We start from the raw sequence: 14143 nt of genomic DNA on the forward strand, positions 1-14143 counted from the left end.
CAAGGCACTGTAACCATGATTCTCAGGGCCAGGAAATGAAATTGAGGGGAAACAAATTCGAATTTCTTTAAAGTTGTGTCTATAATACTTTGGAGGCAACAGAGAATGAGGATTTTTAGATCGGTCTCCAAATTGTAAGAGGAGAGATTTGGTCAAGGACAGCTCCAGGAGGTTTGTCAGGAAGTAACAGTAATATTTTTACTGTACATATTATAATAAAATAATAATTAGGTGGGCGCTTATGCTTGTCCTAATACAACTGCATTAATTGGAATTAAATGTTTTGCATATCACACTCGCCCTGAGACACCCTTGGAATGAGTAGTTATTAATGATGCAAGGTGATTTGTCACAGCCAGGGTCTACCATTATCAACGGCGACACTGGAAAATGTAGGGTTAAGTGTTTTGCTCAAGAGCACATGGGCAGATTTTTCCCCTTGTCGGCTCAGGGATTCGAAGTAGCAACGTTTTGGTTACTGACCAACGCTTTAACCACTCGGCTACCTGCCGCCCTAAAGTGGCTGTACTGTCCAGAGAGTGGAGTCCATATTGACAGGCCCACCACAGACCTCCATACACTGTTCTGGGCAACTGAGTCGGGCCTGTCTCTCTAATCCTGAATGGTTTGCCAAACAACTGTTATTTTAAACATCAAAAGATTTGCGGCACGTTCAAATGTGAAGGACGAAGAATTTCTGGACTGAAGTGACAGAAGAATAACATTTTGAATAGAGATGTAACAATGTACTATATATACAGGCCCTATTGATGCATACCAAGTTTCTACTGCGTGAAATTACTCTGACTGCTATAATGGATTATCATACAGCAACGAAAAATTGGGCTATATTTAATGGTGTGCAAGGTTGCAATTGAAGATAACCTTGTGAGAGTCTAACAACATTTTTCTATTGTTGTTGAACACAAAGCTGACTTCTCAAAGGCGCACTAACGGGAAAACAGCTGTTAAATTTCAGAAATAAGTCAAGAACAAGGAATGGTGGTAATGCATCGTGGTGCTCCTCCATCTATGCTGTAGGCCTACATCTCCCAGCTTTGAGTATAAATGAGGCTAAGCATTTTACAAATACTGAAAGCGCTGCATTGTTTTATTGGTTTCTCACAATTAGCCTATTTCTACTACCTTCTCGTACATTATTATTACTACTTACTTACTACCTTATTATAATAATAAGTAACCAATACAATCCTGTATGCTCACCTTAGGCCTGCTGTACGTGCTTCAACCACTACTGAAAGATTGTATAGTTTTGTAGTCCTTGGTAGTCTTTATGCATCAAAATACAAAGTATAGAGTAGACCAGCAGAGGGCATAATTCAGAAACACATATTCATCTAATCCATCACATTTCAACAAACCCCATGGCCTATTCTAAATGGAATTCATACTGATATATAATTATTTTACTTCCAAAGTAATTATAGCTCTTAGAAAAGTGTGTATGGTTTGACCTTGTGACAAGACACTTGGGGAAACCCCTTGCACGCTTGCTTTCTTAAGATGCTATTGTAGTTAAACCATCTATTTTCCTTCTCTAAGTGTTTTGTTAAGATTGTGCAGTACCCTTACCCCAAGGACAGATGGAATACACTGACATATGTATTAAGCCTGAGGTTCTCCTATACTGTTAAAGCTTGCTTTGTAATTTGTTTTAGTCAAGTACAAAATGCAGTCGCTCCATATATGTTCTTCTTCGAATGCGGTCTCCACTTTCTTCTGAGAAAGCAGCCTCCTTACACTTTCTTCTGTAATGTTCCAATAGTTCCTCATTGAGGCAAAATTGATCCATCAATAACTTGTAAAGGTTGCTACACCATGGGTTAAGATGGTTATACTGATGTTCTACATGTTACAGTGCCTCCAGAAAGTAGTCATACCCATTGACTTATTCCACATTTTGTTGTGTTACAAGCTGAATTCAAAATTAATTCAATATTTTTTCTATCTTCACCCATCTACACACAATACCCCATAATGACAAAGTGAAAAGATCTTATTTACATATATCTTATTTACATGAGTATTCACATGCCTGAGCCAATACTTTGTAGAAACACCTTTGGCAGTGATTGCAGCTGTGAGTCTTTCTGGTTAAGTCTCTAAGAGCTTTCCACACCTGGATTGTGCAACATTTGCCAATTTGTCTTTAAAAACATCTTCAAGCTCTGTCAAATTGGTTGTTGATCATTTCTAGACAACCATTTTCAAGTCTGGCCATAGATTTTCATGTAGATTTATGTAAAAACTGTAACTCGGCCACTCAGGAACATTCACTGTCTTATTGGTAAGCAGCTCCAGTGTAGATTTGGCCTTGTGTTTTAGGTTATTGTCCTGCTGAAAGGTGAATTCATCTCCCAGTGTCTGGTGGTTAGCCGACTGAACCAGGTTTTCCTCTAGGATTTTGCCTGTGCTTAGTTCCATTACATTTTTTTTTTTATCCTGAAAAACTCCCCAGTCCTTAACGATTACAAGCATACGCATATGATGCAGCCACCGCTATGCTTGAAAATATGAGTGGTACTCAATGATGTGTTGTATTGTGTTTGCCCAAAACATAACACATTGTATTAAAACCTCTCTGGGGTACATGGGACGGTAGCATCCCACTCGCGAACAGCCAGTGAAATAGCAGAGCGCCAAATTCAAAACAACAAAAATCTCATAATTCAAATTTCTCACGCATACAAGTATTATGCACCATTTTAAAGATAAACTTCTCGTTAATCCAACCAGAGTGTCCAATTTCAAAAAGGCTTTACGGCGAAAGCATAGCTTTAGATTATGTTAGGACAGCACCGAGACAAGAAAAACCACACAGCCATTTTCCAAGCAAGGAGAGGTGTCACAAAAACCAGAAATACAGCTAAAATTAATCAATAACCTTTGATGATCTTCATCAGATGGCACTAATAGGACTTCATATTACACAATACATGTATGTTTTGCTCGATAAAGTTCATATTTATATCCAAAAAAAACATTTTACATTGGCGTGTAATGTTCAGAAATGTTTTGCCTCCAAAACACTCCGGTGAATGAGCACATCAATTTACAGAAATATTCATCATAAACGTTGATAAAATATACAACTGTTATGCATAGAATTAAAGATACACTTCTCCTTAATGCAACCGCTGTGTCAGATTTCCAAAAAGCTCTACGGCGAAAGCACACTTTGCAATAATCTGAGTACAGCGCTCAGTCACCAAAACAAGCCATACAGATACCCGCCATGTTGTGGAGTCAACAAAAGTCAGAAATAGCATTGTAAATATTCACTTACTTTTGATGATCTTCATCGGAATGCACTCCCAGGAATCCCAGTTCCACAATAAATGTTTGTTTTGTTCGATAAAGTTAATCTTTATGTCCAAATACCTCCATTTTTGTTCGCGCGTTAGGTTCACTATTCCAAATGCAGAAGGCGCGCGCACTAAAGTCCAGACGAAAAGTCAAAAAAGTTATATTACACTTTGTAGAAAAATGTCAAACGATGTGTAGAATCAATCTTTCGGATGTTTTTATCATAAATCTTCAAAAATACTCCAACCGGACAATTCCTTTGTCTTCATAAAGGAAAGAGAACTGAGCTTGTGCTCATGGCCGTGCGCGTAACTAAAATAATGTCAGACTGCCAGACACCTGACTCAAACAGCTCTTATTCGCTCCCCATTCACAGTAGAAGCCTGAAACAACGTTCTAAAGACTGTTGACATCTAGTGGAAGCCTTAGGAAGTGCAATATGACCCCATAGACACTGTATATTGTATAGACAATCACTTGAAAAACTACAAACCTCAGATTTCCATACTTCCTGGTTGGATTTTTTTCTCAGGTCTGCAATATGAGTTCTGTTATACTCACAGGCATCATTCAAACAGTTTTAGAAACTTCAGAGTGTTTTCTATGCAAATCTACTAATTATATGCATATTCTAGCTTTTGGGCCCGAGTAGCAGGCAGTTTACTCTGGGCACGCTTTTCATCCAGACATGAAAATACTGCCCCCCACCGATGAAGTTAAGGACAAAAAGTGTATTGCTTTGCCAATTTTTTTTGCAGTAATACTTTAGTGCCTTGTTGCAAACAGGATGCACGTTTTGGAATAGTTTTATTCTGTACAAGCTTCCTTCTTTTCACTCTGTCATTTAGCTTAGTATTGTGAAGTAACTACAATGTTGTTGACTCATCCTCAGTTTTCTCCAATCACAGCCATTGCACACTGTAACTGTTTAAAGTCACCATTGGCCTCATGGTGAAATCCCTGAGCGTTTACCTTCCTCTACGGCAACTGAGTAAGGAAGGACCCCTGTATCTTTGTAGTGACTGGGTGTATTGATACACCATCCAAAGTGTAATTAATAACTTCACCATGCTCAAAGGGATATGTAATGTCTGCTTTTTACATTTTTACCTATCCAGCATTAGAAAACCTCCTTGGTCTTTGTGGTTGAATCTGTGTTTGAAATTCACTGCTCGACTGAGGTACTTTACAGATAATTGTATGTGTGGGGTATAGAGATGAGGTAGTCATTCAAAAATCATGTTATACACTACTATTGCACGCAGAGTGTGCAGTCCATGCAACTTATTATGTGACTTGTTAAGCACATTTTTACTCCAGAATTTATTTAGGCTTGCCATAACAAAGGGGTTGAATACTTATTGACTCAAGACATTTCAGCTTTTCATTTTTTATTAATTTGTAAACATTTAGGAAACATAATTCCACTTTGATATTATCGGGTATTGTGTGTAGTCCAGTGACAAAAACAATCTAAATCTAATCCATTTTAAATTCAGGCTGTAACACAATAAAATGTGGAAAAAGGGTGTGAATAGTTTCTGAAGGCACTATACATCCAGTCAGTCTGTCCTATTGTAATTCCATCCATGTCTGAACCATCAGACAGCACATATTTCCTGTAGCATAATAATATCAAAAATATATTCAATTAAATGTTCTAAAAATATAATACTTAAACTTTTTTGTGACATATTTACTCTTCACTCTTTAAAATGTATTACATGTAAAACAGATTAACATGAATGCACTTTCACCTATAAAGCAACTGTTTTCCTATCATTTTTTATTGCAGAGATTCTGCTGTTTTGGCAGAAAATAGCTGCAGAGGGCACAATGAGCAAAATATAAACGATGAAGTCAAAACAATATCCCAGTCCTGCTCTTTACTTATTACACTAATATATCTCTGAGACAGAGAGAGAGGACGTCTGATGCTGGGGCACCATTGACCTGTAGCCACAGCACACTTGCAAAACAAAAGAGTGCTGGAGAAAAACATTAGATAGGCCATATTTCTGTGATTCATTGACAAGAGGCCTGGCCTGGTGTCTGCAACTGCGGGCCCTCCTCCTCCTCATCACCCCATCCTGACAGTGGGCTCAATGTTTGTTTTCTGCCTCTTGGATATAATAAATGGATGTGTAGAGAGCCTATTCAAGGACCTTTTTGTGCCTAATCAGAGACCTTGAAGGGTCACTGTTCCATACTAAGATCCTTCACTGCAGTGGGGACAGTGCACTTTAGGATACATACAACATAGAGTGATGGATAGATGTCTCCTTAGCCTTAGTCCCAAAGAGCTCATTTCCCTATTATAGTTACTGAGTTACTGTTAAAATGCTGCTGATATAATAATGACCAATTTGAGTTATTTTCATTACGTCTTTGCAACCTTGAACCGTATGTGAATAATGTAACAGAAATGTAATAGTGGCAACTCCTGCATTGATCCTGTCCTCGAACTGTATGACCATAAACAATGGGTGGCAGGGATGGACTGGGACAAGAATTTGGCCCTGGCATTTCATCCACACCAGCCCACATCACTGCGCGCGCCGCCAACTCACCCCCCACACACCCCATCCTCACACATACACCCTGACACTACACAACCTACTTAGACACATGCAACAGTGCTGACATATAACATTTACATCTTTATGTCCACTCACTAATATCATCGGCTAATTGGAGTTCAACACCTGAGGAAGTGGAAACTCAAAATACATTAACTCGATCGCTAACTCTAAATAATACCCACTGCTGGTTAGGGCCGTTACAATACCGGTATTGTCATAATTACAGCCGTGTTGAAGAGACCAAACTGCAGCAGGTGAAATGTAGATACTCATCTTTTTAATATATAAGAGCAAAGTATCCACGGGAAAAACAATAAACAAAAATGACTAACACCAGGCTAACAGGCTACGTACATACCAAAGACTAGCAGTGTTAGCACAACCACCCACAACCCCAAGTGACAAACATACTCCTAATTATATGACTCCCAATCAGGAACAACGATAACCAGCTGTCCCTGATTGGGAGCCACACAGACCCACATAGAAATACAACACCCAGAACACGCATACACAGACATACTCTGCCACGTCCTGACCAAAACTACACAACAACACCCTCTGCTGGTCAGGACGTGACAGGTATCGTGATATTCGTTAGTATCATGGCAAGGAAACAAAACACAAAGATAATTGAGAATTAGAAAAACAGCCCTAATGTTGGAAACAAATCATGTTGTCATCCACAATCACATGTATTTATTTCCCAAGGTATAGCACACTATTTTACATACAGCAGGCTTTTAAAAGACCAAAAAGTTTAATATGCTTTGGGTATTCATTTTTGACATGGAATAAATATTGCAATACTGGTATCATCCCGGCCCTACTGCTGGTAGTAGCTATATATTCATCCAACAGTAAATGTATGTGTAACGGGTGTCGTACGGAGTAGACCAAGGCGCAGCGGGTTGAGTGCTCATATTTAACTTTTATTTGAGACACGTAACAAAACAAGAAAATGAACAAACGCCAAACAGTCTTGCAGGCTACACACAGCAATGCAAAAACAACTTCCCACAAACGACAGGTGAAAAAGGGCTACCTAAGTATGGCTCCCAATCAGCAACAACGATGTACAGCTGTTCCTGATTGAGAGCCATACCAGGCCAACACAAAGAAATATACAACATAGAAAAACCATAGAAATACAAAACATAGAACAAAACCCCGACAACACAAAACAAACACACCCCTGCCACGCCCTGACCAAACTACAATGACAAATAACCCCTTATACTGGTCAGGACGTGACCGTATGTAATGTCCTAAAAAAAAACTTTGCAGTTGTAGGGTACCACCCAAGTAGACCTATTAGGCCTACAGTGCCTTTGGAAAGTATTCAGACACCTTGACATTTGTTACGTTACAGCCTTATTCTAAAATTGATTACGTAGTTTTTTTCACTCATCAATCTACACACAATACCGCACAATGACAAAGCAAAAACAGGTTTAGAAAATTGTTACAATTTTTAAAAAAACAACGTAAATATCACATTTACATAAGTATTCAGACCATTTAACTCAGTACTTTGCTGAAGCACCTTTGGCAGCGATTACAGCATCGAGTCTTCTTGTGTATCTATATTTGGGAAGTTTCTCCCATTCTTCTCTGCAGATCCTCTCAAGCTTGTCAGTTTGGATATGGAGCGTTGCTGCAAAGCTATTTTTAGGTCTCTCCAAAGATGTTCGATCGGGTTCAAGTCCGGGCTCTGGCTGGGCCACTCAAGGACGTTCAGAGACTTGTTCCGAAGCCACTCCTGCGTTGTCTTGGCTGTGTGCTTAGGGTCATTGTCCTGTTGGAAGGTGAAGTTTTGCCACAGTCTGAGGTCCTGAGTGCTCTAGAGCAGGTTTTTATCAAGGATCTCAATGTTCTTTACTCCGTTTATCTTTGCTTCGATCCTACCTAGTCTCCCAGTCCCTGCCACTGAAAAACATCCCCACAGCATGATGCTGCCACCACCATGCTTCACCGAAGGGATGGTGCCAGGTTACCTCCAGACGTGATACTTGGCATTCAGGCCAAAGAGTTCAATCTTGGTTTCATCAGACCAGAAAATCTTGTTTCTCATGGTCTGATATTCTTTAGGTGGCTTTTGGCAAACTCCAAGCGGGCTGTCATGTGCCTTTTACTGAAGAGTGGCTTCCGTCTGGCCACTCCACAATAAAGGCCTGATTGGTGGAGTGCTGCAGAGATGGATGTCTTTCTGGAAGGTTTTCTCATCTCCACAGAATAATTCTAGAGCTCTGTCAGAGTGACCATCGGGTTCTTGGTCACCTCCCTAACCAAGGCCCTTCTCCCCCGATTGCTCAGTTTGGCCGGGCAAACAGCTCTAGGAAGAGTCTTGGTGGTTCCACACTTCTTCCATTTATGAATAATGGAGGCCACAGTGTTCTTGGGGACCTTCAATGCTGCAGAAATGTTTTGGTATCCTTACCCAGATCTGTGCCTCGACACAATCCTGTCTTGGAGCTCTACAGACAATTCCTTCAACCTCATGACTTGGTTTTTACTCTGATATGCACTGTCAACTGTGGGACCTTATATAGACAGGTGTGTGCCTTTCCAAATCATGTCCAATCAATTGAATTTACTACAGGTGGACTCCAATCAAGTTGTAGAAACATCTCAAGGATGATCAATGGAAACAGTATGCATCTGAGCTCAATTTCGAGTCTCATAGCAAAGGGTCTGAATTGTTACATAAATAAGGTATTTCTGTCTATTATTTTTAATACAACTCTCATGGCCTGAAAAATTATTTAACATTTTTGCAATGTAAAAATTAGAATAAAAGCGATCAAAGTTCATTCGAAGTTGGCTCTTCATTAATTCTCCTGCCCACACAAAAAAACGTAATGTTAAAAAGTAGATTTTCAGTCTGGGCCTATTTTCTAAGAGTTGATTGGGGTTGGTCCGGCCCGGGCTTATGATTTGCGCAATATGGTAACCTACTGTATGTGTGGCCGTGGCTATGTGAGAAGCGTGCTTATATCTCTCACTTAACAGGAATGAGATTTACTTTCTATGATCTCTCTTCCTCTCTGCTCTGATAGACATGAGCCTCATCTCTCCAGCATTGTGCTTCATCATTTATTTTCTTGTAGAATAGTTGCCGCGCGAAGGGTTCTGAAGGAACTCCAGCACCCTGATGAATTGAAATTGATTTTCCAAAGTTATAGAACTACTGCTGTCTGTTTAGAAAGAAATTAAATAATTCAAAATAGTCTACTACTATGAGAAGACAAATAATTTAGGTTATTGTAGGGTGTAGCCCAATAACAAGGAATAGCCTCCAGTCGGGAACTTGTGGCAAATCTGTCAGTGATCAAACAGCATGCAGACAAAACAGGCCTTTTGCAACATTTCAAGTACAACCGAGGGAAAACACAGGTTGGAAAGCAAATGGCTCCTCCTGAAAAGAAAAGACTCTATGCTGTAGGTTACTAACATATTTGATCAACTTCCAAATATTGCTTTACAAAGTAAAACAAGAGAGAGATTGGCACGAGCACATTGGCCATCACCAGCGAGTGAGCTGCATGTCAATGGGTGAGTCAATGAAACTGGAAAGCATTTTTAAGTCAATAATTTCCTCCTCATATTGTAGCCTACAATATCTCCACACACCTAGGCCTAGTGTCACACCCTAATCTGTTTCACCTGTCTTTGTGCTTGTCTGCACCCCACTCCAGGTGTCGCCCATCTTCCCCATTATCCCTAGTGTATTAATACCTGTGCTCTCTGTTTGTCTGTTGCCAGGTTGCTTTGTTTCGTCATGCCTACCAGCGGTTTTCCTGTGCACCTGTCTTTCTCTAGTTCCTGTTTTCCTGGTTTTGATCATTCTGCACCTGCAATGACACTGAGCCTGCCTGCCGTTCTGTACCTAGTCACTCCACCCTGGATTACTGACCACTGCCTGCCAAGACCCTGAGCCTACCTGCCGCTCTGTACCTTTCGGACTCTGCTCTGGATTACTGACCTCTGCCTGCCCTTGACCTGTCATTTGCCTGCCCCCCTTGTTTTTGTAATAAACTTTTGTTACTTTGAAACTGTCTCCATCTGGGCCTTCTCCTGAGTCTAGGCTATTGATGGATTCAAGACAAGGGCGCTTTTATTGATTTCAGATTCTCAGTTTGTCAGTGTCAAAGTAACCTGCCATTTCGATAATTTGTGCTGTATTTAAAAAATATTCTGCAAAAGCCTCCAGTCATGTAAAATGATGTAGAATTGCATGAAATTACACATTAAGCACTGCAGCATGCCCCAGTGCAACAGGCACAGAGGCAGGGCACACACTTTCCTTACAGTAATCATGAGGATAATGCACTTTAATGTTTGACCAAATCATGGTTTTAGCTGCCCAAAAAAATTCATGTTTTGAGTGAGGTGACAATGTAGCATGTGCCCTTTCTACGTTTATAGGCACCCTTTCTATTTTTTACGTTCCATGATCTTGGCTGACTAACTGATTACGGTGTCGGAGCAGGTCTCTTTGCTACCTAAAATGTCTTTGTGTATGTCAATTTTGACCATCCCACCCAACTAAAAAATGGTCCAGCCAATCTGGCATTTGCCAGAATTGCCAGATGGCCAATCTGCCCCTGATGGGTAGAATCCAGAATGAAGCAAATATTTATCATGAACTGGAATTCCAAAAGAAATACCTTGTGGGTTTTGTATTGCTCCAACTATGCAGGCAAATTGATAGAACTAGAATTACTAGATAACCAAATGCCCTGGCGTAACTTGCAATGTTTTGCCACACACGCTTTACACATTCAAATAAGAGGTTGAATTGATATTGACCTTCGTGTCATTCAAATAGTCAAGCACTTAAGACCAATATCTTTGGAATATAACATCTCTACACAATATCTCTCCTCACTGAACCTATGTTCTCAATCCACATTTTACACCAGTCTCATTAACACAGAACTTATACAAAAGTGGACATTTTGTATCTGATACAACAACAGATATATTAGAATTCAGGAGCATCTCGGAATGTAGATTCTAAGAAAATGTTTGAGTTTTATTAATTTGACATGGCTGTGCTGGTAGCAACAATTGCGTTGAATTATGGACTCAGGTAACTATCCTTCCGGATTTTGTAAATTGACAATGTTGTGTTTAACCACTAAGTTCAAGTTCTCCTGTGGAGTTTATCTTTGGGAATTCTAGATAGATGCTGGTGGTTCATATGATTCTTTGTGCTTCTTTGGTCACTGAGGGGCTTGCATTGCACATCAGAGGTGGGACCAAGTCATTGTTTTACAAGTCACAAGTAAGTCTCAAGTCTTAGCACTTAAGTCCCAAGTCAAGTCCCAAGTCAAGACAGGCAAGTCCGAGTCAAGTCTCAAGTCAAGACCAACAAGTCTCAAGTCAAGTCTCAAGTCCTAAACTTTGAGTTTCAAGTCCTAAACAAGTCATAATGTGCTCTTCACCAAATGTAATACCATTTCATATTTTTAACAGGAGTAACAGTATATTACATTTACGAAAATCATGAATGCTTTTAAAAATATATATATTTATTACTTTCCAAATAGTCACACACACACACAGACACACAGACACACACACAAAACTTTTTTTAATAGTATAATTTTTTATATTTGGGATTGGGAGGGTATCAAGTCAGTTCGAGTCAAAAGACTCAAGTCCAAGTTAAGTCACGAGTCATTGGTGTTTAAGTCAAAGTCGAGTTGCAAGTCATCATATTTGTGTCTGACTTGAGTCCAAGTCATGGGACTCGAATTCACACCTCTGTTGCACATTGCATTGACCTATGGCCATTAGATTTCTGAAGTACAGTGCCAGTCAAAAGTTTGGACACACCTACTCATTCAAGGGTTTTTCTTCATTTTTACTATTTTCTACATTGTAGAATAATAGTGAAGACATCAAAACTATGAAATAATGCATATGGAATCATGTAGTAACCAAAGAAGTGTTAAACAAATGAAAATATATTTAAGATTTGAGATTCTTCAAAGTAGCCACCCTTTTCCTTGATGACAGCTTTGCACACTCTTGGCATTCTCTCAACCAGCTTCCTGAGGAATGTTTTTCCAACAGTCTTGAAGGAGTTCTGCTTTTCCTTCACTCTGCGGTCCAACTCATCCCAAACCAGGTTGGGTGATTGTGGAGGCCAGGTCATCTGATGCAGCACTCCATCACACTCCTTGTTGGTCAAATAGCCCTGGAGGTGTGTTGGGTCATTGTCCTGTTGAAAAACAAATGATAGTCCCACTAAGCGCAAATCAGATGGGATGGCGTATCGCTGCAGTATTCTGTGGTAGCCATGGTGGTTAAGTGTGCCTTGAATTCTAAATAAATCACTGACCAAACCACACCCCAAACCATCACACCTCCTTCTCCATGCTTCACGGTGGGAACCACACAATTGGAGATCATCTGTTCACCTACTCTGCATCTCAAAAAGACATAGCGGTAGGAACCAAAAATCTCTAATTTGGACTCATCAGACCAAAGGGCAGATTTCCACCTGTCTAATATCCAATGCTCGTGTTTCTTGGCCCAAGCAAGATTCTTCTTCTTATTGGTGTCCTTTAGTAGTGGTTTCTTTGCAGCAATTCGACCATGAAGGCCCTATTTTCACGCAGTCTCCTCTGAACAGTTGATGTTGCGATGTGTCTGTTACTTGAATTCTGTGAAGCATTTATTTGGGCTGCAATTTCTGAGGCTGGTAATTCTAATGAACTTATCTGTCACACCCTGATCTGTTTCACCTGTCCTTGTGCTTGTCTCCACCCCCTCCAGGTGTCACCCATCTTCCCCATTATCCCCTGGGTATTTATACCTGTGTTTTCTGTCTGTCTGTGCCAGTTCGTCTTGTTTTATCAGGTCAACCAGCGTCTTACTCCGTGCTCCTGCTTTTTCTCAGTTTTTTTGCTAGTCCTCCCGGTTTTGACCCTTGCCTGCCTTGACTCTGAACCCACCTGCCTGATCATACTGCCTGCCCTGACCTCGAGCCTGCCTGCCACTCTGTACCTCCTGGACTCTGACCTTGTTATGATCTTTTGCCTGTCCACGACCACTCTCTTGCCTGCCCCTTGGATACTAATAAATATCAGAGACTCGAACCATCTGCCTCCCGTGTCTGCATCTGGGTCTCACCCTGTGCCCTTATTATCCTCTGCAGCAGAGGTAACTCTGGGTCTTCTTTTCCTGTGGCGGTCCTCATGAGAACAAGTTTCATCAGTGCTTGATGGTTTTTGCGACTGCACTTGAAGAAACTTTTCCGGATTGATTGACCTTTATGTCTTAAAGTAATGATGGACTGTCGTTTCTCTTTGCTTATTTGAGCTGTTCTTGCCATAATATGGACTTGGTCCTTTACCAAATAGTGCTATCTTCTGTATACCAACCTACCTTGTCACAACACAACTGATTGGCTCAAACACATTAAGGAAAGAAATTCCACAAATGAACTTTTAACAAGGCACACCTGATAAATGAAATGCATTCCAGGTGACTACTTCATGAAGCTGGTTGAGAGAATGCCAACAGTGTGCAAAGCTGTCATCAAGGCAAAGGGTGGCTACTTTGAAGAATCTCAAATATAAAATATATTTTAATTTGTTTAACACTTCTTTGATTACTACATGTTTCCATATGTGTTATTTCATAGTTTTGATGTCTTCACTATTATTCTACAATGTAGAAAATAGTAAGAATAAAGAAAAACCCTTGAATGAGTAGGTGTGTCCAAACGTTTCACTGGTGCTGCATATTGAATACACATTTTATACAACTGAAGACTTCTCTCGTCTCATAGCCACAGTATGCCAGTTTTCATTAATAATTACATTAGTTTATTGAACTGGCATACACAGTGCTTAAGGACAGACATATAATATGGATAGAGAGTCCTTGTGACAGCAGAAGTTGACATTTTTCTCATAGAGCTCATTCCAGCAGGGACCATGCAGGTACAACCTCTCAGGTACTGATACTGGAATAATCTCTCAGAACAATGTCTGAAATGCCATGCATGAAATATATATGACATGTAAATGTTTTCTGATTGTTTTACATACATTTCTTCCAAATGCATTGTGTCTTACAATATGAGTACTGAAAGCATAACAGGCCTATTGGTCATGAATAATATAAATGTTTGAAATCTGCTACATTATTTAAAATACATTTGGCATAACAGACCCATACGATACACTGTGTGTCGGGCTACTCATGTATATGTG

Source organism: Salmo trutta, chromosome 27 (genome assembly GCF_901001165.1).
Source record: "Salmo trutta chromosome 27, fSalTru1.1, whole genome shotgun sequence".
NCBI lineage: Eukaryota > Metazoa > Chordata > Actinopteri > Salmoniformes > Salmonidae > Salmo > Salmo trutta.